We start from the raw sequence: 23,866 nt of genomic DNA on the forward strand, positions 1-23,866 counted from the left end.
TTCCAAAGCCTAAAACACAGTTGACGAAGTGTCTACAATGGATTAAGGCTTGCGGAAGAGCGCACGTACAACTAAATGTGGACAACATCAACAAACGCATGGTTGTATGTTCAAAGGTAAGTGAGGGAGAAGTATCTTTTGAATTATTATCAGTGATTTATACATTGCAGGAGAACAACTTTCACTTTGTTAGTGAATCAGTGACCTGCTGAATGAAGTCTGGCATGTTTTATTCCAAAGAGTCGGGGTTAGGGATACGTAAATGCATGATGTCATGGAAGGTAATTGTCTATTTGCCTATTTGTATCACATCGGACTTTTAAGACAGAGCACTGGGTTCCATTACAAGCTAAGTCGAATGAATACACCCACTCACTTCTAAAGACTACAATGATATTACTCGCGATCTTTCCAAGTAAAAAGTACTCACCCTGCTTTACATGCGCAGTACGATTCCACTATTTTACCCTGTTGGATTTCACTAATAAGTTTCAAACTTTTTTTGCATTGATCGCCAACATTTCACTGTAACTCTGACATTGCATCCTGCTCCGTCCAAAATCTTAATTCCGTGTACATATCCTTGCGTGAAATAGTTGAGACCTCTATGAAGAATTCTCGGACAAGTCTGACACATTTGGCAAAAAACATACCCCAATATTGTCTGGAATACGCGATAGAGAATCGACTTCAAACATATTCTGTTCAATCGCCATTTTGTAAGCTTGTGGGACATGGCTAAGGGGGCGGAGCTTAAGATCGCCATCAGAAATGTCCATTGTAGGGGCAGTTTTATATCATACTGTATGTGATTATGGATTAATTTGGTTTTCACGGTCAATGGCCCCAAGGGAAACCAAAACACCAATGTTCCTTGTTTCTTGCCGACAAATATTTGTTTGGCGCCAGTACTCTAGGAAGTCTTTACGGGCGTGAGAAGTGCTTTGTAAATTTGTGTCCTGCGTACACCGCTTCTCACCCAAAGTCAGCTGGAATAAGTCCCACCTCACCTGCAACACTAATGAGAACGAGCTCTATAAAGAAAAGAGTTCAATAATATTGAACATTTTTTTTTATACAATTCTTGTCACAGAACCCTTTAGGTTGTGCACGTGTACCAATGAAATATCTGTGAGTGTACAATTTGTGTGGGCAGCACAGTGGATAGCTGGAAAGCATTGGCCTCACAGTTCTGAGGTACTAGGTTTGATCCCAGACCCGCCTGTGTGGGGTTTGCATCTTCTCTCCGTGCCTGCGTGGGTTTTATGTGGGCACTCCGGTTTCTTCCCACATCCCAAAAACATGCGACATTAATTGGACACTCTCAACTCCGCACGACCCTTGTGAGGATAAGTGGGAGAGAAAATGGCTGGATGGATGTACTATTTGTCACTATAGTTTTAATAGTAAATTGCAAGTCCAGTGAACTCCCCACTGTTTAACATTTTCTATGGATTTTAACTTAGCTATTTGCTGTAATTTGGTACCTATTAATATCTTTTTGCCTTCTTTCTATTCTGCTTTAATATGCCACAAGATGGCAGCAAGGTCCTAGCTAATAAGAAAGTAGCAACTGGTGTCAAGGAAGTATGTTGAAGTGATGTAAATAATGGGGAGGATTTTAGTTTGGCCTGTATTGTTAGCGAAAGTTGTTACAGAAAGTGTAAATGAATGTGTGGACTTCTGTTTTATTTTATTTCCTCGAAACCAAGTCATGCGTTAGCCATGTTTTTATGTGCACTGTAAGATGAGTTTGACATGTTATTAACATGTTTTGAGGCCATCGTTGTGGCGTATTTATTTGTGTTTTAAATATTTTTGTTCATATAAACAATTATTTTTTTTAAAAAAAAGTAGGGAGGTAATTGATTAGGCTCTTGGCAACAAAATACAAATAAAATATGTGCTGGAAAATTCATCCCACCATTAAAAGGTTGCACTCTAAGTCTTGCTGGTGCGTGCTCACGGGCACTTCAATAGACTGCATTTTTCTTATTAGACGACCCGACTCGTGCCACAATGGAGGATACACCGTAGCACGTATGTTGCGAAACTTGCATGTTCTCGAACGCTGATCGAATCCTTCCACGGCGACGCCGGTGCCGGTAGGAGTTGTGGGAGGCTCCATTGGTCCACGACGACTGACCGCGCCCTCAACCCGGCCGAGCTACCTCAGCAAGTGTTAGCATCAAGTGTCAGGGGAGAGGCGGCCCCCCGATGCTGAGGCTGAGGATGAGGAGGAGGATGCTGCGGACGAGAGGAAGCATCTTTGTCTGCACGGAGCAGCTCGGGGCTTCCCTTGCTCTCGCCTTCCTCCACGCAGACAGCAGATAAGAGCGACCACCGCCACTCTGAAGCTTATTCACGCTTCATTTCCAGTTGCGGCTTTTATCTCACCTTGATGCGGGATTTTTTCTTTTGCCTCCCCTGTCTTCTTTTGTGCTGTCTCTGGCCGGCCGGAATACCAAAATCAACGCTCGGCGCTTGTGTGTCGGATCGCCGGATGAGGCACAGGTAAACGACACCGCACACCTCCCACACTCAAGCCGCAAAATGAAGCTTTTTTTTTAATAAGCTTCAAAGCAGCGGAAAAAAAGAAAAAAAACGCCGCCGGGTTATTTGTCCGTGTCTTTTCAATGTCATCACTCCGGAGGAGTTGTTGTTATTGTTGCGGGCTATTCCAATTGCGCCAATTATTTACACTTTTTTTTTTTTCTCTCTCCATGAGATGTCGCCATGCTTAAGAACTCGTGTGAGGAGGGTGGGAGGGCGAGCAAGACGTGATCCGATTCTAACTACAAGGCAGGTGTTTTCTTCTCGGTGTTGGGGAAGAAAACACTCCCAGAAAATGTGCGCAAATAAGGTGGAGGTCGCTTCGGATTTCATGCCGGAAGACATTCGGCGCACGGTGGAGCTGGATCATAATTTGCATCAACGCTGCAGTCACCAGCGTGAACTGGAGCCAAGGGCTCCCATTGTGTGATGCACGTTGTCTTCATTTGGCCTAAAAGTGAGGTGAAGGTGCTGCATGCGGGCTCCTTCAGATGCCGCTGGTAAGCCCATTTATTATTGAGAGGGCGGCTCATGTTGTGTGGGGACTCCAAAAAGCGTCCGTCATGCTTTTTTTTTTTATCCACGTTGTTGAATTGGGACCAAAAACTTAGGAAAAGCAGGGAGGTCTTGAGAAGTATTAAAAAACTGGACGCCTCTGTAGGAAAACTGCTGCCTCAGTTCAGCAGGGTGGGCCACCGAAACAGCCGTGCAGTGTTGCGTTTCAACATCTAAATATTTTTATTGTGTATGTGTGTGTGTGTGTGTATATATATATAGCGAGCGAAAATGTATACACAGTTTAAAAAATGATATTTGCAAATTATTTTACATAAATTATTTGAATTGTAATAACCAAGTTTATAATTATTTAAAGTGTGTATACATTTTTTGGGGACACCATATATATATATATATATATATATATATATATATATATATATATATATATATATATATATATATATTGGTTTTCAACTTGTCACCTCGAAATATTTTCATGTTGTTGATAGAAGTTAATGACAGAAAAGTAAACATATTCCTCAAAAGTAATCTTTGAGAACAAACATCTATCCGTTTTCCACAGTGCTTATCCTCACGATACTGGAACCTATCTGGGCTAACTGCAGGCGAGAGACGGGGTATACCCTGAACTGGTCGCGGGCCAATCGGTCAGACAGGACAGGCCAGGCCATTTTTAATCTCAAAACTCCTCCTCCACAAAACTGTGAGGCAGATGTGCTGACCGGTCGACCACCGTGTTGACATATGTAATGTCCATAATCATTTTAGATATAACTACTGTGAACACACTTACATGTTTACGTCCTTTCAGAGAACTTTAGGAACATTATGATCGCCCAAATCACAACTACAAAATTTCACTAAAAACCTTTCCAACTGGCAATCTTCACCTCCGCCCCCCTTAGCAACATTTGCCATATCCCACAATCTTCCAAAATGGCGACTGAACACAACAGGTTTGAAGTGGATTCTCTATCGCGTATTCCCGGTAACATTGCAGTATGTTTTTTGCCAAATGCGCCAGACTTGTCCAGGAGGGTTCGACAGAGAGGTCTCAACTCTTTCACGCAAGGATATGTACACGGAATTAAGAATTTGGACGGAGCAGGACACAATGTCAGAGTTACAGCGAAATGTTGGCGATCGATGCAAAAACGTTTGACGCCTCACAAACTTCATTTTGAAATCCAACACCATAATAGTAGTAGTAATAATAGTAATAGATAATAGTGAAATCGTACTGCACATGTAAAGCAGGGTGAGTACTTTTTACTTGGAAAAATCACGAGTAATATCATTGTAGTCTTTATAAGTGAGTGGGTGTATTCATTTGACTTGGCTCGTAATGGAACGCGGTGCTCTGTCTTAAGTCCGATGTGATACAAATAGGCAAATAGACATTTCTCTTGCATGACATCCCGCATTTACGCATAAAACATTACACACTTCATTCATCAGGTATAGTGATACACTAGCAAAGTGAAAGTTGTTTTCCTGGAATGTATAAAGCACTGATAATAATTCAATCAAACTCAGACAAGTTACTTCACGCTCACTTACCTTTGAACATACAAGGGTGTGGTTGTTGATATTGTCCAGATTTAGTTGTACGTGCGCTCTTCCGCAAGCCTTAATCCATCGTAAACGCTTCGTCAACTGTGTTTTAGGCTTTGGAAAATGAATCAACCGGGGCCCTTGTAACCTAGCAGCATATCTTCCATCAGAATTGCACGTTCCCCAAGCGCATCTGATGACCATTTTCTTCTTAACATGAACTTTTCCAACCGCACGTGACTGATAACCAGCATTCCTTGTGGCACATGACGACAAGGGGGGCGTGTCAAGCCAGGGGTTAAGACAATGCGGCTATCTGATTGGCTATTATTGTACGAGTAATTGACAGGTCGGAAAGGTCCATTATCTTGGAACTTTACGCATCTGACGCAGGCCTGCCCACTACTGAGAGGACTTCAATTGGAGCAATGCTCCTCGATGCACATCCAGAGAGAACTAGACAAACAATAACATAAACAAATCCAAAATGAGAACACTCGCAAGTAGCATGGAGAGGGCGATCACACTAAACTAATCACATGCTATGTGGGCAATCCGAGGTATAAAATCAGAGCTCCTTTATCACAGTCTGTGTGTGTGTGTGTGTCTATGTTTGACTTTCATTGTAATTACACTTAATACATATATATATATATATATATATATATATAATATAAGAATAACTGGTCACTTTCTCTGTCAGGTGAGCCTGACAGAAAAGAAAAGGAACAAGGCAACTCAGTGCATGACATAACTGAGTCAAACATTGCTAGTTGTTACATTGGATTGGTTAAACTGTGTCAAGTGTCTCGCTGTGGATCGCACAAGCAATCATCCATAAAAATACATCGAGCCAGCGGGAGGTACCGCCATGCAACAGAGTAAAAGTACTGTTTTTCTTTAAATACTCACGTAACAGTGGGGGGAAAAAAAAAGTATGCTGCACTAAAAATACTCTGGGGAGGTTTTAAGTAACTTAATGTCACAGAGTGAGTGTAACGTGTTAGTGTGCTGTGTGTGTTTGAAAAGAAGTTGTCATGATCAGTCAAAAGGTTGGTAACACCTCACATCATTTTTTTTTTTTGACGCATCCTGCTGCTCCTTCCTGCCGCTCCCGTAGTTGCTATGCAAATTGAAATCTACAGCACATCGCATTTCACAAGAGCGAAGAGGATTCATTCACAGGGCGCCGCTTATTTCCTGTCCACCTGGATCGGGTAACCCTACCCTGGCACGCAGCCCCCAAACATGTCTCTTTTTTTTTGTTTTTTGTCTGCTACGTCTTGCAATTGTTGCAGTTGAAGTGTGGATATCTGTTTTGCATCTCAGTTCCGTTGTACGATCCATCTCTTATGGTTTACTACAGTGTTCATTCTGTACTGGGTTTAGTGAGCTCCCTTAAATGAAAGCTACGGTATGTTAACAAAGAAGCAACCTCATTTAATGCTGATTTTTTTGCACTTTTGTTATTGTTATATATTTAGCTTGCTGTACAATAACCGCTGGCTTTTGTTTGTGTGGAACTAGCTTTCTCAACAGTCATGCTCCGTGCAGAGTGTATTTTCAGCTCAGAACACGTTTTTTTTTTTTTTTTTTGTTCTTGTCCATATCAACTGTAATCTAACACAGCATTCTATAACTGACCACTCACTAAACAGTCTGGTGCTGCAGTGGCCTCTAAACTGTAACACGTTTGTTGTCACGCCCCCGACGTCCGTCAGCATTTGTGCCTTCAGTGGCATTTGAGGGGTTAGTAACAGTGTAAATGCAGATGAGGTCAGCAGAGTTCCAGCAAGATGATTTTTTTTTTTCCAAACAAATTAAGCAAAATTATATACGTTCCTTCGGTACCCCTAATAGTCGCTCATGGCGCACTCGTATGCCACAGCACCCTGCCTTTGTCACTGCCCCACACCGAAGCAAAACCACATGAAAATAGTATTGTGGTGGTCCCTGTGTCATCAGACTACCACTAACTAATGTTGTTGCACTTTGCAGTCTCGAAAAGTGCTTCTGATAAAGACCAAAGACTAAAATAATGTAATGGATACCGTTACTTCTAACGGGCTTTCTCTAATAGAATTTGGATGTATGTTATGTGGTTACTGCTTGTTCAGCTGGGTATTTGGGCTCCCTTTAAACCACTATATCTTTTAAATTAGCATAGCAGCTGCTGAGCATGAAAAGGAAATCATATTTGAAATTAAGATACATCGCACAAAGGCGGCAGCCAATATGCAAAGAGAGATGGATGATTGGATGGCATGAAGGAGGAGACTGCTGGAATTAATCGCGGGGCAGGGTTGACATAGTGTGTGTGTGTGTGTGTGTGTCTGGCATTGCTCAGCGGCTCACGCATGCAGAGTGGCGAGTAGAAGGTTACAGATATTGTGTGGCATTGCGAATTGTGTCGCTTCCTCTCTATCATAGCCCATCAAGGTCACATCCACAGACTGGATGTGGTGGCCCTGGCCTTTCCTCTCCTGGCTCTGGCAGAGGGATGGGGCCCCCGGACCACTGCTGCTTCTAATCAGGGCTGACGCGTGACTCAATTGCATGCCAGCTGCATGGCCAAACAGGGATTATGTCCCTGGATGGTGAAGACACACACACAAAAAAGGTCATTGTTGAGATCTTCGCGTAGCTACACCTTGGGCGGCTATAGGATTTGTGCTTTATTTGTGCTCCAATAAAATAGTCTCCTCCGCACAATCTAAAACATATATCCAGGAGCCCCAAAGTCTGAACTGCGACACCCGCAGCATGCTGTAAGTTACGCTGCAATCTGGGTCATTATGCCACTTGTTTTCCAGAGTGGCTTCAAGCTTTTAAAGCAGCCAAGTCTACATGTGGACTTAATGTCAGCTATACAATGGACACTTATACGGGGTTTTTGCCGCTGATTTGTACAATGCTCCAAAGCAATCACCATAAATCTGTGAAATAGCTTGAAAATGGCCCGCTATTTTCACTACAGGTGTTCTAGTAGGTGGAAAGCAGCGTGGACTCTAATGTTTTGTTAGCTCAATCTCACTCAGGATTGAGCTAAGCTTGGCCCATTGCAGCTTGTCATAGGAGGTGAAATGATGGCGCCAGAGCGCCATTGTGAGTCACTGAATATGGACTTAAAGTACAAAGTATTGCATTGGTGCTGTGAGATGGATATTTTATTTTATTTTTTTTTTTGTTTGTTTGCATTATTTATAAAGGTGCAAAGATCTTCTTCATAAATAAGAGCAAGATGAGTTATTTTAGTGGATTTGACAGCTCAGGAAGCAGAACGAGGCAGAAGAGTAACTTGAACCTTCTCGTATCATCATGTCTGGCTTCGCCTCACGTTGTAATTGCTGCAGATTCATCGTCCTGCTGTTCACAAAGCCGCAACGTTCGACGTTGGGTAAATGGCTGTGTGACTGCTGAAGTGGAAGCTGATTGGCTACACCTTGAGCAGATGTAGCTGTGGGGCCGTGTTTAACACCTGGCGCTCGGTTGTCCTTGCCAGTTTGTTGACTGATTTGTTTGCCTTTTTCTGGCACCTGCCTATTTACTTGCATGCCCCCACGTCGGTTAGACTATGTTGACATACTTGCAAGCGTCAGTGCAACCATGGGTGAAGTGCTTCGAGAGTGAGGTGTGGTCAAGGGCATTTGTGAGTGCATTCTTACTTGCAACAAACCCTCGAAATATAATATATATATGCTAATGCGCAAATATAGAGATGACAAAAACAATTACAAATGGATGTAAAGTAAGATACAGGATCGCAGTTCACAGGAATAGTCATGACTATGAATAAAAACAGTGAAATTGCCGGTATTTGCAGGAACTTCATTTCTCAAAATTATAGGACAAATATCACTATTGCACACGCGCCCAACAATGTGCTCACACACACTTAAATCATAATTGCTTTGAAATGATCACAACAGCGCGCTTTCTCTGCAGGAAAATAGTTAATATGGAGCATCATATTGGGTGTTTTTCATGCAATTTATAATTCATACCAGGAGAATACAACCCAATTCCTACAAAGTTGGAACATTGTGTTCAACATAAATAAAAAACAGATTACAACATTTTGCAAAGCATATTCAACCTATATTTAATTGAATACACTACAAAGACAAGATATTTACTGTTCAAACTGATGAGCTTGGTTTTTAGCAAATAATCGCGATGTTAGAACGTTATGGCTGCAACATCTTCCAAAAAAGCTGATACAGGGTCATATTACATCACCTTTCTTTTAACAACATTCAATAAACCTTTGGGAACTGAGAACAAATCGATGAATCTTTGTAGCTGCATTTCTTTCCCATTCTTGCTTAATGTACAGCTTCAGTTGTTCAACAGTCCGGGGTCTCCGTATTTTACGCTTCATAATGTGCCACACATTTTCAATGGGAGACAGGTCTGGACTGTAGGCAGGCCTGTCTAGTACCCACAATATTTTGCAATGAAGCTACGCTGTTGTAACATATACAGAATGTGGTTTTGCATTGTCTTGCTGAAATAAGACAGGATGTTCATTTAAAAAAAAGATGTTGCTTGGACGGCAGCATTAATTGTGCATTCACAGATCTATACGTTACTCATGCCGCTGGCACTAACACAGCCCCATACCCTCAGGGTGGCTGGCTTTTGAACTTTCCGTCCATAAAAATCTGGATATTTGTTTTCCCTTCTGGCTCAGAGGACACGGCAACCACTATTTACTAAAACTGTTGGAATGTGGATTTGTTGGACCACAGAACTGTTTTCCACTTTGCATGAGAAGAAGAAGAAGATTAGTTCATCTAAGCTCGGGGCCACAGAAGCTGTCTGTGTTTCTGGGTGTTGATGAGCGGATTTTGCTTTGCATAGTGGAGTTTTAACTTGCACTCAAGGATGTAGCTTCGAACTGCATACTGACATTCATTTTCTGGAGTGTTCTTGAGCCCATATGGTGATCTCATTTTACACATTGATGTTTGTTTTCAATGTAGTACCGCCCGAGGGATTGAAGGTCACATGCATTCCATGTTGGTTTTTGTCCTTCCGCTTACATGGGGTGATTCTTTGACCTTTTGCATGATGTCATGGATCGTAAATGATTAAATCCTTGAAGGGGAAATCCAGTGGTTTGCATTAACAATGTATGCAATAGGTCATGTAGTATGTACTCTATCTTGACAATGTAATGTTAAATCCTCTCGCATTTAATAGTGTTTTGAGAAGATTTTTAGCGACAATTCCCGATCAACCGATACTGCTTTGTCTTCATCAGATGAGAATAAATCCAAGAAATCAGCGCTGGGCATAATCGTGTCCCATGTAATTGAGCATTTGGAACGGCACGTAACATGTCACATATGTCGACGAAGGTCATGTGACTCGCAAAAATGGCAGCACCCCTGAAAATTCAGAATAGTCGATTAAAAATCTTCTCAAAACACCATTAAATGAGTGAGGATTTAACATCACATTGTCAAGATAGAGTACATATTACATTAGCTATTGGATACATTGTTAATGCAAACCACTGGATTTCTCCTTTAAATCCCTTGTAATTTTACGTTGAGGAACATTGTCCTTAAACTGTTCAACTCACGGGCTTGTTCACAGAAAGGTGAACCTCACCCCCGTCACTTGCTTGTGAATGACTTAGAAATTCAGCGAACCTCCTTTTCTACCCAACCATCCCACCCACTGGTTCTTCATTCATCTGCTCACCTGTGGGAACTTCCAAACAGGTGTTTGATCAGCATTCTTCAACTTTCTCTATCTTTTTTTCCACCTGTCCTTGTTTTTTTGGAATGTGTTGCAGCCATGATATTCAAAAATGATCAATTTGAACATTAAATACCTTGGTTCTGGATTCAGTTGAATATAAGTTGAACGTGATTTGCAAATCATTGTATTCTGTTTTTATTTGTTATTCTTTTATTTTATTTTATTTATTTTCTTGAACACAATGTTCCATCTTCATTGGAGTTGGGGTTGTCCATGCGTATATTGAGATTTACTTCACAGAATATTAAGCAGATTCCTCCCCCTTCTTTAGGTTGTTCTACCGCTTGATTGTCAGTCAGATCTTTTGTCTTCGCATTTCCCTGTGATGACAAGATAAAAAAAAAAAAAAAACGCTCCCTTTTAAATACCCATTTCAGCAATATTACATTAATCATCGCATTTCTTCCCATGAGACAAAGCAGTCTTCAGTAACTTTATTGCTCATAATGTTTTTAGACACGGCATCTCAAGACATGTCAACAAGTGTGAATGTATTCTCAAAAGGTCACACGCCCATACAGTGACATTCTGTCGACAAAAGGTGTCATTGTCCTGATAAAGCTGCCATTTCTCTACTGGCTGATAACAGTTTACTTTCGTTCAACATTAGAAAGTCATTGAGACGATTACCATACTTACTGTAAATATCAAGGGACTCTAACGCAGTGCAACGCTCCTTCTCACGGGAAGTAGAATTAAAAAGACAAACCAAGGAATGAGGCAAAGTGCTGCTTTCGTGGTTCTGTTATTCATTGATGAATTTATACATTAATAAACAACACACTTGTGAATTTGGCACTGGGATGTAGAATCTGCTTTACTAATTTAAACGTGCCATTTAAGATTATAAATAAGTACCTGTATTGACTTTAACAGCTGATTAAGGACTTTAAGGATGAAGGTATGCCAACATGGTTGGATGATGGTGAGCACATCCACCTCACAGTCGGGATTTTTAAATACGAATCTCAATGTGGCATTTCTATGTACTCCCTGTGCATGAGTGGATTTTCTGTGTAATCTGGATTCCTCCCTTATACAAAAAAAAATATTTATTAGGTCATTTAAGACCATTCTACTTGGCTTCTTGGTTCAAAAGAATGATTAATATACAGTGAAGAAAATAAGTATTTGAACAGCCTGCAATATTGCAAGTTCTCCCACTTAGAAATCATGGAAGGGTCTCAAATTTTCATCATAGGTGCATGTCTACTGTGAGAGCGATAATCTAAAAATAAAAATCCAGAAATCACAATGTATGATGTTTTTAATGATTTAGTTTTGTGATACAGCTGCAAATAAGTATTTGAACACCTGAGAAAATCCACGTTAATATATGGTACAGTAGCCTTTATTTGCAATTGCAGAGGTCAAACGTTTCCTGTAGTTGTTCACCAGGTTTGCACACACTGCAGGAGGGATTTTGGCCCACTCCTCCACACAGATCTTCTCGAGATCAAACAGGTTTCTGGGCTGTCGTCGCTGAGAAACATGGAGTTTCAGCTCCCGCTAAAGATTTTGTATTGGGTTTAGGTCTGGAGACTGGCTAGGCCACGTCAGAACCTTGATATGCTTCTTACGGAGCCACTCCTTGGTTTTCCTGGCTGTGTGCTTTGGGTCATTGTCATGTTGAAAGACCCAGCCACGACCCATCTTCAATGCGCTGACTGAGGGAAAGAGGTTGTTCCCCAAAATCTCACAATACATGGCCACGGTCATCCTCTGCTTAATACAGTGCAGTCGTCCTGTCCCATGTGCAGAAAAACACCCCAAAGCATGATGCTACCACCCCCATGCTTCACAGTAGGGATGGTGTTCTTGGGATGGAACTCATCATTCGTCTTCCTCCAAACACGGTTAGTGGAATTATGACCAAATAGTTCCAATTTGGTCTCATCTGACCACAAGCCTTTCTAAGTGGGAGAACTTGCAGTATAGCAGGGTGTTCAAATACTTATTTTCTTCACTGTATGCAAGTAAAATCAAACCTTCATATAAAACTATTTACAAACTCAGAAACATACTGTAGGTCCACAATCGTAAATTGTACATTTTCTTTTGCACATTGTTAAATAAATCCCATTGCGACACTATTTAAAGCCAGGCTATATAAAATAAGCATGCCTTATTAATGTAACATATGTGTCTTGTCAATGAATGGAAGCACATTAAAGCACTTAAGCCTCATTCAGATTGCACCATTCTGAATGTGGCGTCACGTTGCAAACATTACAGCACATCCATCGTTGTTACTGGGTGACAGCTTGAGGAAAGGAAGCTGAAAATTGCACCGTGAACCAAAATGTGCTCAGGCAGCATTATCAGTACCCGTAGAGACATAAAACATAATACTACCTGGCTGCCGTATACGTTATGCAGTTACAGATCTCAGAAGACTGCTAAAAAACAAGTCTCAAATCTACAACAAGAAATAGATGCAGTAACCAATGTATGCCCGAGTTCCAGTAGTTTTCTTATCTGTCAATCTACTTTTGTTGGTAGGGGATGATCATAGGCCAGTGTCTTGAGCTAAAACACGAGAAAAGCAAGTAAATACACTTTGGCAGCCTGTCGTACAGATGAAACCCTTTCATCTATGTCATATGGCACAAAACACAGTGCCGAGTGACAGCCAACTTTGAAATTGAAAGAAAGAAATAAAAATGCGGCCTGCAGCTTGGCCAGTCGAAGTATTTGGATTGAACTTGCATCACATCAGCGGTGCTACTGAGGTCACCCGCTATCTGTGTCGCAGATATCTCAATGAATCTTTCTCTTTTATTCCCGACACCTCCTTCACTGGTGCAGGCATTCATCTCTCGCTAATATCTACTCTCTCTGGGGAGCAATGAGAGTTGTGTAGCATACAGCTACGTCTGGGTATGTTTACACGACAATGTAATACAGTACTAACAATAAAAATAAGTCCCTTGCTACCATCTACAAACAGTGTGTCTTGCAAAAAAACATACAAAGAAAAGACAAAAGCTGAAAACATTTGCATGCCAGACCAGTAATTGCCAAATATGCAAATGTATCATGTTGCTGATTGACTTCCCAGGTCTCATCCAAAAGTGTTTGTATGTGTTTACGTATGTACTGTACAGTAGGTTTAGAATTTGACGTCTGTAAGTGATGCACCTCCATTTTTCCAAGTGACACTCCAGAAAATGTATACTTTGCTGACAAATTGTCCTGAGTAGTACCATTTCAAAAAATAACCCAGTTGTCCTCTATTGTAGTTTTGTCGTAAATGTGCAAGGAAGGCAAGGGAGAGCGGCCCTGGTAGACTTTCTATTTTATACAGAGCCGAGATTTATTTGTTGAAGGGAATGCAGAGAAAACACTTGGCATGTGATAGTTTGTCATTAAAACAGCTGAGTTGGCATCAAGTCGCTTTATGATGGCATTCATTTTATTAGCCTATCAAGCCCAGAAGATTTAAAAACGTTACAATAATAATTTCTATGATCAAGAATGATTTTTGTTTTTCCAATTTTTCCAAGAAGAAATGACATTTTGAGAAAAAAAACAAACACTTCCACCAAAAGACAGTTGTAGTTTTCATGGATTGTGATGTGCCAGACATTTAGTACCTCAGCCTTCATTTAGAGCGTATTTACCCAATTTAATTCTCCTCGTAAGACCGCCTCCATCACGTCGCAGTGACAGAACCGATCAATACAACATACAAAAATGCATTTTAATAGCATGCGACTTTGTCACGTACATTATCGGGAGCAGTTCAGAATTGATATTTGTCCAATAACATGACAAACACGTAAAATGTTTGAATAAAATACATCATGCTCACCATCCACCAGTACTGGAAAGACTGCAGCCAAAAGAAATGCTACAACATGAAGATAATAGAGGGGTTGAAATCAAATCAATTTAGTAGGTTTCAATTTACGTGGGTCACTACTTCTGATAGTGTCTTGGTGAGCAGAGAAGGCCTTCATGGTTTAATTGAAGCAAAACTTTTATTTTTCTCTAAATCATAAGCAATTGTTCAATTGCAAAATCTAATAAGATCAGAGGAACACCAACCAGCAGGCTTCCATTTTTTTTTTTTTTTTTTTTTTTTTTTTTAGCCCTGCAAAACCAAACAACGCCTTTGGAAAAACTTTTATTTCAGAATCTGACAAATTCCATTCACATTCTAGTGCAGATCTCCATCCGGGCAAACATGCCTGCGCCCGTTATTTCTTGATAACTCGCTGGCTAATAGAATGTAACCTTGATTGTGCTTCAAAGTGAGCAGCAAATAACACAATTGTGTGAAACAGTCTCATCGCTCATGGCGACAGAGTACAGGTCTGCAGATTCTACGATGATGTTGGTCGCAATCGATCGGTCGACAGGATCTTGAGGATGGTAGCAGCAACCAAGAAAATAAATGAAAATAACTCACATTGAAAGGTTCAGGACTGTAGTCCTTGTACAGTCTCCTGATATTTTTTATTCACAGATCATAATATCATTTAAAGGGGAAATCCAGTGCTTTGCATGAATAGTGTATCCAATAGGTCATGTAATATGTACCCTATTTTGACAATGTGATGTTAAATCCTTTCTCATTTAATAGTTAAAGATTTTCATCGACAATTACGAATTTTCAGGGGCGCTGCCATTTTCGCGAGTCACGTGACCTATGTGCGCATATGTGACGTGTTACGTGCCGCAACAATGGCTCGATTACATGGGACACCATTTATGCCCAGTGCTGATTTCACGTATTTATCCTCATCTGATGAAGCAATAGCAGTATCGGTTGATCGGGAAGACGGAGGAATACTTCATACAGATTTGAACCTGTGGCTGGAAATGTTGAATATTCGGATGGTTCTTTGGGCGAAATGACGCGGAGTCTGACTACTCGGAGGCCTACGCGCGGGACATAAGTGCCTAAACAAACGCCCCCCGAGGTGTGGGGCCGGCAGCTGTGGATGGTTCTTCGGACGGGAATGACGCGGAGTCTGACGAGCGAGCTCCGGCGGCGGGCCACAAGCCGAGCTTCCACGAGGCGGAGGCCCTTAGCCCCGGATGCCGAAGCTAGGCTAAATGCCTACGGCGCCACCGAAGCTCGGCTAAAGGCCTCTCCGGACGTCGAAGCTCAGCTCCCAGCCCGTCACTGGAGCTCGCGGCCCGCCTTCGGCGGCGGCGGAGGCCTTTAGCCGAGCTTCGGCACATCCGCCCACGGACATCATGTGACTCGGGAAAATGGCAGCACCCCTGAAAATTTGTAATTGTCAATGAAAATCTTCTCAAAACACTATTAAATCTTCATCAATTTAAGAGGATTTTAGAGGATTTAACATCACATTGTCAAAATAGGGCCCATATTACATGACCTATTGGATACACAGTTGATGTAAAGCACTGGATTTCCTCTTTAAATATAAATTTAAAAATGGGCATTGTTTTTGTGATGAAATTATATCAGAGGTCTCTTTAAAAGATTTTTAGCTTTACTTTTTCGAAATCGTATCCATTCATCAATATATATTAACTTAGAATACCAGAAATAAAAAAAAAAAAATACAATAGCTTTAAACTAGAACCAGAATAAAACCAAAACAGTTTCAGAATTCACCAAAAATTGAGTTGAATTAAATGGAATTGAATCTGTTTTTTCAATTGATCTCTTCAATTGGAATCTGCTCGGTGGAGTACATATTTATTTGTGAAAGCGAATGTTTAAAGAAAAAAATAATAATAAATACCGCTTGAAAACATTTGCCGCCTGACAAGTTAAATGTGTCCCCTCGGCCTCTCTTCCTCTGTCATTTTAAGGTGGATGACATTTTCACACGGACGCAATTGATCATTGAGCGGCACACCAGTCTGGACTTGAATCAAGAGATTTTAACAGCTGCCTGGCCATTCATCCGTCACACTGATCTCCTCTGTGCTTTATGCCGGCCTGTCACACTTAGATGGCCGAGTGACGGCAGCACAGGAGATGTGTGGTAAATAGCCCAGCAGCCATTTATTTCCACCCTCCCTCCATCTGCAGGCGCCACTCACGGAGAACAGATTCATGCTAATTCATTATTGTATATGCATCAGGAGTCTCATCTAAGCAAACTCAATCTTATCCTTGCCCGCGGCCGCTTTGTCTATAAAGGCATTTGTCTCGAGCAGCTTACCTGCGTCAGGAGGCTGCACGTCAGCCTCGGTGTCAGCTCCCACCGGGTCCACGTGGGGCGTGTGGTGCAGATTCTGGGGAATGAACTGAAGTGTGCGTGATGCCTTCTGAAGTGCTTCGCAAACATAAGCGTGCGTGTCTATGTGTACATGTGCAAAGGAAGGAAGGCAGAGGCACAGAGGACGCTCGCTCGCTCGCTCGCGCCCACTCTCACTTTTTGTCTGGTGGCATTCTCCTCAGGATGAGATGTGACAGCGCTGGATGATCTAATCGTGGATGTCATAGCATAGCTGCTTATTAACTGGGATTTCAAGGGCAAACATTCCCATCATTAGCCGCATACTGTATGAAAGGGAGAAAAGCCTGAGCAAGCGAGCCGATGATGGATCCGGGTAATGTCAACCAGGCGCAGGAGGAACCGCTTGTCTCATCTGATTTTCCCCTGCGCACATTTTAGGAAGTTTCTTGACGAGGATCGTAATTTTCAGAGCCCGGATTGATGCAGATTGTTCTTGTGGGGTAGGGGGGGTGACATCTCAGCAGCAATTTTGGTCTTACTTTTTGAGTCGAGTGGGAAGGAACTGTCACATGTAGTCAAAGTCATCCGGGTTTGCTTTCGCGATGGGTACGTTTTACACCATTTGCATGTTAGTCATTCTGAAGGGCCAATTTGAAAGAGGTAGAACTTGATCTTTGCTCTACATCTTGTGCATGTTCACTCCCTGACTGCGCATTTACCCATTCAAATGAGCGGTGTCTCTTCTTAGTTTTAATCCCGTATCCTAGAATTCACCACAGTACTCCCTTCGGGTTTATATTGAGATCTTTTTTTTTTTCTTTTTAAAGATGTTTACAGATACTGAAGCTCTGTAGGCAGTTGTAGAGTGGAATTAATGAGATTATTCTCATGAGAGTCTAGTACTGTTTCATACAAGCGGTAAAGTATAGAATTAGTTGAAATAATTCTGAGTGTTTTGCTGTTAATGAATTAAAGTAAAATGTGCATCTCCCTCACAATTCTGACGTTGAGGCTTTGATCCTCCTGTGTTCAGTTTGTATGTTTTCTGCCTGCTCATGTGGGTTTTTTCCTGGTTCTCCAGCTTCCTCCCACTTTCCTGTAATGTGTTTCTTGGGAAAGGTGAAATCTCTAAATAGTCTGGAGGTGTGAATGTGAGTGTGAATGTTTGTTGTAGGCCAAAATCCCACCCACCTAACGAAGTAGCAAGTGCACTCTGAAAGTGTATCACACTCTCTGCTATTCATTATATCCGTTTCACACAAGTGAGTCACACAGGAAAGTATGTTACTAACATTTTAGCCATGTTTATTTATTTATTTTTTTGCAATTATTTGGAACAAGGGCAGTAGTAATGCGATCAAAAGAAAACCACAATGAACTCATCTCCACTCATCTGGATGGGATAAGGACCCCCCCAAATCAACGTAATAGCGAGGTGGCAACCAATGTTAGCAAACCTACTGTCATAATTTCAGCAATTTAATTTGAATTGAATATATAGCGGTTCAACCAGTCACTGAGTGAATGTTGACGGGTTCAACGTTAGCTTCACCTCGGGGTGCTTTAATGTAGGACCTCACCTTGATCCTATATCCATATATCTCAAAATATATGGGTTTTTTTTTTGTCTTCATGGAAATTGAGTTTGTGACCACAGTCAGTGGTGTGGCGGGGCCCTAGCAAACCCCCACGCCCCAGCCCTTTGAGACTCCTGGAAGTACTAGGCCTTGTGGTGTTGTAAATGAACACTTTGATGGAGAAGTTTTGAGACTGCTTTTCAAATGTTATTTAAATGAACAGAATCTATGAATATGTTTTGTTAGTTGTTTGTGTCAAATGCATGGAGCCTGACAATTCCAATAGCTACAAACTATGGCAATGAAAATTTGTGCAATTTTGTGCGTATGCGAGTGTGTGTGTGTGTTTGCGGGTGAGGGGTGGGGGTGCGCGGGGGGTGGGGGGGGGCAACCATGTCATGGTGACTCTGAGATGCGGCACTGTGGCAGCTGCACAGAGGGTAAACTAGTGTGACACAGGCTGTCCTCTAGTGCCACCCCAGGCCAAGCTTTTGTATTTTTTTTGCCCCACTGCTCGTGAGGAGAGTAGTCCATCTATCTGTTTCATCCCCGAGTGAGTCATACTCGAGCAGTTAGACTGCATTGAATGGAAATGTGCTATTGTAAGGGATCAGCAAGCCTTTGTTTGCAACTTTTTCTTTACATCCTCTTTGTTTGCTCTTTCAGTCCTAATGACACAACCAAAACAGTTTCTCAGCCTTTCCCCCCATTAGCTTAACAGTGGGAGCCTAAAGTGTCGCCTTTCACCACCTCCCTGCTCTCCATTATTAGTATCATAGCATGATCAAACTGAGTAGGGCGCTGTGTTAACTAAATACTCAAGACAAATGCATCTGACACGAGCACAGAGGCGCGAGGGCCGAGTGAATGTCGATGATGGATACGTCTGGGCCGGGCTCCACCTAATGGCGCCTTTGTGGCACAAGCTTGTGGCAACAATCTTCGTTGATGAGAACTGCGATGCTGGGTTATTGATAACACCAGGTCGCTTGCAAATGAAGATGTTTGGCGATGCTTGCTGTCGACTCCGTCCTATCTTTCATTTGTTTGTTGTTATTTCATCTCCATATCTTGTGTAAGCTACAATGTAGTGAGCAGATGTGTATTAGATTTGTTCTTGTGCTACACCTACAGAACATTTGCATTTACTTAATGAGGTAGTGTGAGCAGAAGTCTGTTTATGCTTGTAGCAAGTGTTGTGCACTTAGCTACTCAATTACCTGGCTTACTGGTTTGTGAAAATGTCAGCTGTTCCAATGCCCTGCGCGTCTTGGAATGCTGGAACACACACATAAGCGCACAAACTCGCTATATGGCCTACATACAGTATGTGGTACTTTGAGTAGACTATGATATGCTTTAAAAGGATTGTTCTGCTCTCCTGTCCTCGTGTTCTTGAATGAGTCTCCCAGAAACACAAGTTTTATGTGAATGCAATATATGGATATAGTTTTAACTTTTTTCTTTTTGTCATTTGTATTTTTTTTTGTTTTTTGATTTCCTCCCAGTTCAAAGGACATCACCCAAATTTTCCATTTTAGTTTAAATTCCAACATTGATTTAATATCAAAAACGGCAAACAAACATTTTAAGTCTTACTCAAATCATATGCTACAACGTGGCTTTAATTTGTACCAGTTATTTTCTGTTAAGAATATTGCACCCAAATATTGCTTCTGTGGAAAGTTTCTACGTATCCAAACGCCCAATCTAATGAAGTTGGGAAGTTGAGAAACAGGAAACTGGAAGGATCTAATGATTTGATTTGCAAATCCTATTATTTGAAATATGATATGAAATAAGGACAATATATTTAATGTTCAAATGAACAAACATTGTTTTCTACAAGTACTTCACTGTTTAATTTGTTGCCTCTAACACATTGCAAAATAGCTATGCCAGTGCCATTTTTACCACTGCGTTACAACCCCTTTCCTTTTAACTCACGTTGGGAACTGAGGGAACTAATTGTTGAAGCTTTGTATGTTGGATTTTTTTGCCACTCTTGCTTAATGTACAGTTTCAGCTGTTCAACAGTCCGGGGTCTCCGTTGCCATATTTTGCGCTTCATAATGCGCCACACATTTTCAATGGGAGACAGGTCTGGACTCCTGGAGGGCCAGTCTTATACCCAGACTCTTTTACTATGAAGCCTTGCATTTGTAACACGTCCAAAATGTGGCTTGTCATTGTCCTGCTAAAATAAGCAGGGACATCACTGAACAAGTCATTGCTTGGATGGCAGCATATGTTGCTCCTAAATGTCTACATATATACCTTTCAGCATTGTTTACATAGATGTGCAAGTTTCCCATGCAGTGGGCATTGTAGACATAATAGTCCAGATGGCCCTGTTTCTCTTTCACCTGCCGCACACAATGTCCATGATCCATCCATAAACAATTTGAAATGTGGACTCATCAGACCACAGCACAATTTTGCAACTTACATCACTCCATCTCGGATGAGTTCAAGCCAAGAGAAGTCTGGAACGATTCTGGGTATTGTTGATATATGGCTTTGCCTGGGAGTGTTCGAATTTGCATTTGTAAATGTACTGTGTTAACTGATAATTAACTTGTTCACCTGTGGAAAGTTTCAAAAGGGTGTTTTTTTTTTTTTTTTTTGCATTCTACAATGTTCCCATTCTTTTTTTTTTGCACCTGACTCAGCTTTTTTGGAACGTGTTGCAGGCACCAAATTGCAAAATGAGAGAAAATGTGCACAAAAAGAAAACTGTAACATTCATTAGGATATCATCAGAGCATTAAATAGTTTGTGTTTGTAGTGTGTTCAGTTTGAAACTGCAGTAGGTTGAAAGTGATTTGCAAATCTGAATTATGTTTTCATTTACATTTTACACAATGTCCCAACCTCTTTGGATTTGGGGTTTGTAAAACTCCAACTTAATGGGAATTTTCATTTCATAATGTTACAAAAAGTAATTCATATAGAGCTCATTCCTGATTAATAATACTTTGAAGCATATGAGGCAACCAGCAGAGGTGGTGTTTAACTTTTAACTAGTTAGCTATCAAAAGCTGGTGATCAAAGCTGAAATTAAATACCTGGAAGTTTATATTTGAATGACTGAATGAAATCAATAATGATATTGCATCGAAACCGTGGCCTAAAGTATACTCTTCAATGCCTCAAACATAATGCGCAGCTATTGGGATGAATATTAGCAATGTGATTATTACTGCGGCTGTAGTTTATAGTGGTGTTGAACTACATTTTAAGCTCTGCGTTATTTTTGTTACCATCCTTATCTCAATTGAAAAATTGATTGAAGAAAAAACTAGAATACCTTCTCAAAATTATTGTTAAAGTGGTACGCCGGTTTGTAAAGTCATATTTTTAGTCTGCAACTCTAGTGTTGGAATGCATTAAATCATTGAAAATAGCAGATTTACAAGTAGATCCAGAGATGTGAATTTAATGGTCAAGTGGATGATGAAGATGTTGAACGATGAAGGCTGCATTCTTGACAGCGGCAGTGACTACGCAGCTGTCGATGAGGATTTCGATGATATCGCTTCAGCTTCCACTTAAAAGACAGACAACATAGAAATATAATGAAAGAAAATACTGCTCAGTGCATTTGTGGGGGGAAAAAAAACCTCCCAAGATTAAAATCACAAAATCAAAACCATTTCTGCTCGGGTTTGGAGCATTTGAAAGCATGATAAACCAGTTTGTCTCCCTAAAACATAATTAGCTAGTTTTGTCATTCACTCTGTGTTGATTCAGCAAAACTATATTTTCATTAAGTGCGCATCTTATTTGTAGGAGGCTGCACCATATTGCCAGATATATTGTGGTTGTCACTGTAGTCTGAATAGTATTGATCAGACGTTTTGATTGACAATGGTGATTAAAAAAAAAAGAAGATGAAGCATCTGCAAGAGCTACTGTTGATACTGCAATAGTAGTCATAACCAAAATAACCCATCTATCATCCTCAAAGAACAACAATAACGCAGACACTATTGTTCCTGCAACCCCACACCATCCTCCCCCCACAAACACCTTCGAGTAATTGAAGCTATGCTGCAAAACTGCCCCATCATAAAAGAGTGAGTTGTAGGGATGTGGTTGCTTCACCGCACCTTAAATAAAGAGGATTGAGGAAACCATAGAAGGGATAGCATGTAAGATTTATAAAGGTGATGGGAGACACGGAATATTCTTTGCAATATACATTTAGAATCACATCCAGTCAAGGTCTCACTGCTTGCACTTAGTTGGAAAATGCAAGCTTTATGTTCAGTATAATAGATGTACAGTACAGGCAGTGGAGTCATTAATTTGCCAACAGAACTGTGTTATTTTCAAAAGTCGTGACGTATTAAAAGGGTGTCAGATCCTCAAATCCCAGAGGAGTTTTTGGAACGTTCTGCATTTGCTGTACCACCCCTCCCCCCACACACATTTTAATAGAAAAATACTCAAAAGTAAAACAACTGTTCCCGCATAATACTTGAAAATGCTTTCATTTAATAGTGCTTGGAAAGTGAGATGAAAGATGAAACACGTACAAGCAGGTGACGTGCCGTATCCCTTGGAATTTGCTTAAAACAGACTTGCAATTCTTTTTAGCATAATGCAATCAAACTAATGCAACATACAGCACCTGTAATCTCTTGGAAAAGCTTGAAAATCAACCCTGACGGTACGTGACTCAAATTTGACTGACCTTTTGAGAAAAAAGGTGGACGAAATTGAAGGGCATTTGATACATTTCCTCGGTCATCCATCCATCCATCCATCCATCCATCCATCCGTTTTGTGGATACTGCTCTGGTTGAAGGCTTGCTGGAGTCCCAAGTGACTTTTAGTGGGAAGCGGATTAGACCCAGGACTGGTCATCATCGGATTTTAAAAGTCACACACCCCTGTTCAAAATCCCGTTGTAATGTAAGGAAAAGAAGATAAATCATGTCAACAATTTTGCACTACCGTAATGTAACCTATAACCTGTAAAGGTCAACTGAAAAAAATGAAATCTTTGAAGAGAGGAGGTAAAAATGAACAACTAAGATCAGGTGTTGCATAAGTGTGTCCACCCTCTGAAAACTATGAATGTGGCTGTTTGGCTGTGATCAGTATTAACAAACCATGTTCAAGCTCATGTTAAATGGGAGTTAGAAATCATCTGGCACGCTTTGTAGTGCCTTTGACGAACTCTAAATAAGATTAGCTGTTCCTGTAGGATTTTCATGACATTTTTCCCTGAACCATAGAGGTCTGACAGACAGACTTAGCCAAGAAAAATGCACTGCATTTTGCCACCATTTCTCCAAAGTAGAATGAAGAGACAACAAGAAAAAATCAAATCCATGCAACTGCATCATTCATCACGGTCAATGAATAGATTGTCATGCCCGTCCATTGCACGAGTTCCAACATGTGAATGCATTTTAGTGTCCAGTCTACATACTTTGAGCAAACCTTGGATAAAAATTGGCACAAAACATTCTCCGTAATGGAAAACGTTCACATCGTCCGTTTTTAGTTGTTAAATGTTGTAAAAATTGTTTTCTATTGTAAGCCAAGTTACGCTGAAATTAATTAATCAATGCAATACAAGAAAATTAAGTGGTCAAATCTCTTAGGTGTCTCTGGCTCAGAAGAACATTGGCAGAATTTGTTCCAACCTGGAAGTCTGCAATAATAGCTCGCCGAGGCCGCTTTCAAAAGCTCTTGCTTCACACG

At 41.0% G+C, this 23,866-nt stretch overlaps 1 protein-coding gene across 8 annotated transcripts in view; it reads left to right on the forward strand.

Annotated features, from left to right (window-relative positions):
• Positions 1-2,401: 2,401 nt before the first annotated feature.
• Positions 2,402-23,866, forward strand: part of nrxn2a (neurexin 2a) — a 160,988-nt gene continuing 139,523 nt past the window's right edge. For 7 of the 8 annotated variants that reach the window (XR_009792612.1, XM_061804453.1, XM_061804450.1 and 4 more), the window contains exon 1: positions 2,805-3,053. The gene's annotated coding sequence lies outside the window, so the exon portion shown is untranslated. Of the gene's footprint in view, positions 2,515-2,804; positions 3,054-23,866 lie in introns of those variants that run through there. The other variant, XM_061804446.1, reaches the window with a different exon arrangement.

This window comes from Syngnathoides biaculeatus, chromosome 18, assembly GCF_019802595.1.
Source record: "Syngnathoides biaculeatus isolate LvHL_M chromosome 18, ASM1980259v1, whole genome shotgun sequence".
Classification (NCBI taxonomy): Eukaryota; Metazoa; Chordata; class Actinopteri; order Syngnathiformes; family Syngnathidae; genus Syngnathoides; species Syngnathoides biaculeatus.